We start from the raw sequence: 3,416 nt of genomic DNA on the forward strand, positions 1-3,416 counted from the left end.
TTATTTCAAACTTAACTTTTTGTAAAAGAAACAATGTGAAAATGATTCTTTATTTTTTTTTTATGTTTTTTCATTATAATTAAATATAATTTTTCTTATATCGAACAATAATTTTACAAAGAAAGAAGAATATATGGACATATATGGACATACATTTCATATATAATGTATATATTTATATGTATACATATATTTTTATACTTATATATACATATGTTTATGTATATTTATACATATGGAAAATAGGGTAATTGTGTAATTTTAATACTTTTCTGATGAATGGAACCTATACCGCGGCGAAATTTCTAAGTTGAAAGTAGTTCTTTGCAAATATAATCATAAATTACATATATAATTTGAAAAATGTAATTAACGGAAAAAGCGAAAAAAAGTGAAATTACATATTTTGATAATAATTTTGACAAAAAATAAGACTGTATTCCTTATTGCTTATTTAACATGCATATATTCTTATTGAAGTGCGTCTTTTGAGCTATTATTCATTGAATTAAGTTAAAAGGCCTTTGACTGTTTTTCTTATCAAATCAATTCGCGGCTAAAAATTGTGCGCATGGATAATTCGAATTTCCTCGTAATGAAAAGTGCACTATTTGCAATGAATTCGGAAGATATAGGACTCTGTTTAGTCGACAAATTAAAAGTAACATGACATCCATGTTATTTCGTATATACCACAATATAAATGTAATATAACACATGGTGTTACATAGCAGTTACATTGTAGAGTGCGAAATTATAACGTTGACATTTTGTTACTTTAGTTTGTGTCGACTGGGTGATTTTAATGCTGCCTAAGTTCTGAATATGTGGGCTTATGAAGAATGCAGTGAAGTTGATGATGACGTGGAGAATTACATATGCTATTTTTGTTTAAATAATTAATTTTCCCAATTTTTATATTATTTTTCCAAAGTTTATATTAAGTTTTTATTAACATTGTCTTAACAAATATATTTTTTCATTTTCTTATCAATATTCCATATGAATTAGAATAAGTATCATTCATTAATTTCCTACGATTTTTTGTTTTACGCATAATTACTCAATCTATGCAATTACTCGTCGGCATCATGCGAGAAATTTTTTCATTTTTATTTTTTTTATTTTTTGTCAAATATAATATCACCAAATGAAAAATTGTTCAATATGAGAATGCATATTGATAGAAGAATATATATTTATGGTTTGTATTTTCTTATATATACATATATACCGACTTCAACTTCAAAAGCTATCTCATAGCAATAAATTCCCCTTAGATGCGCACGATTTCCTCACTTTTCTCTATATGTTTTTTATATACAAAATTTTATAATGAGTAATCTTTTGTTCTTTGTCAAAGGAAAAGAATGTTTTAGCACGTTTAAATTTGCCAAGTAGATTAGTCAATCTTATCAAGTTATAGAAATATCAATCTTTGAAAAAAAAAAATGTCTTGCGTGTTATATCTAATGTATCGTTTTAGTTTAACATATAAATGTTTATTTTTGCTAAAAAAAAATAGACTTCCACAATTTGTTTCTAAATTTTATCATAGCGTTATAGTTTTGTATTAGTTTTTTATATAATATTTTTTTTTTAATATTTATTAGAAAATGTTAAGCCTAATTAAAAGACGTAATAGTATCTCGAGTGTGAAATTAATCATTTATTATTATGTTATTTTGTATATGACTTCCGAGACCGGTTGTGTATATTTATGCGACCCGTTGATTTATTAGTACCCGAGATTATCAAATCAGCTGTATCAATTAAGTTCTGAACAGATTTAATTGAAAACTTCAGTTCGAATTGTATAATAAAGGTGTTTTAATTTTTATATATATAGCACTGTGAATACTGGAACTCCCAAAATAAGTCTCCAAGATGTTAGCAATCAGGAAGACCTAGGCGAAAGCTCAACAAAAATTTATTATCAATAAAGGAATGACTAATATTTAATTTCTTGTAAATTATTAACCAACTCAAGATAATCCAAAATCTCTTTCCTATTAATATTACCAATAAAGTATTCAATTGATAAAGAATTCTATAATTTCGCTCTTCGAAACAAATTTAATATAACTAATAATGAGTTAATTATCTCATTACGTAAAATTGAATAAGACAAAAAATATAATTAATATTTTGATTTTACATTATTTATATTATTTACATTATTTACATGCGGGAGCATCGATCAAGCTAATTTTGAAATGACATGCTATTAGGTGTAGTAAAAAGAAATTATTTTTCCATTCAATTTCATGCAAAAATAATGGATTTCTTTTTACTACACCTAATATAAATAACTGTAATAACGCGAAATAATTCCATAATCTAATTTCTTAAAGATAAATGTATTCGAATGATTTCACGAAAGTTAAGCATACATGTAATAGTATCTGTCCATATACCATATATTACATGTAATAATGCTGGTATTATTATAGAATATCTTTTCAATATATACTAACAAAAAACGGGCCAAATTTTAGCACAAATTTTGAATATTTTACGATAATCTAAATTGCGATATCTCAATGAGAGAATAATAGTAACTTTAAATAAATCGTTGAAATCTATCAATTGACTTATTTGATTATGAATTGGATTATCTATTAATAAAGATTTCATTGATTTATTTCCAGGGAACATAAACATTTAAAAATAATGTTTAATCTATTATTTGTTTAATTTAAATTCTTGTAAAAATGAAGAAAAAGAAGAAGACCACCCAAGACACCTGTAGCTTCTCGTACCATCATGTGAATAGTTTCATTCCCTGTAAAGTTCAGTATCGTCATATAACGTTGCGATCCGCGAGTACATTAAAATAACGATATTAAGAAAATAAAAAATTAGTAAAACTGTAGATAAGTTTAATATAATAGAGAAAAGCTTATTCTATATACAAACTACTTACAATTAGTTTTGCTGAAAAACCTGCTTTTTTTAAGACAGTGTTCCAGGTAATCTTGTTTGTGTCTTTTTCCAATCTATATATATTTCGTCCGAAAAAAGGGTCTTTATTTTCATCCTGTAGGCTGATGTATTCATGATCATTATCGCGTTGTCTTTGTCTGCTGGAAGCAGTCATCAAGCGATGATGATCACAATGCAATCATAATGAAAAGAGATAATCTTCTTCTCTGACAAAAAATGAGTCTCAACATGTTCGAAAGCTTTTTGTCATTTACTTCACTTTCTGTACTTAATGCAGAGAAGTTAGAAAATACAACTTTTTGAATGATTTACAAATCAAATTACCTGGAAAAAAATATTTTATATATAATTATTGGGTTGTCCGGAAAGTTCGTGCCACAAAAGATTATAAAATTATATAAAAATATATATTATATATATAATTATATGTATAGAATTATATATATTTATATATGTATAACTATATATAA

Source organism: Atta colombica, unplaced genomic scaffold (genome assembly GCF_001594045.1).
Source record: "Atta colombica isolate Treedump-2 unplaced genomic scaffold, Acol1.0 scaffold97, whole genome shotgun sequence".
Taxonomy (NCBI): Eukaryota; Metazoa; Arthropoda; class Insecta; order Hymenoptera; family Formicidae; genus Atta; species Atta colombica.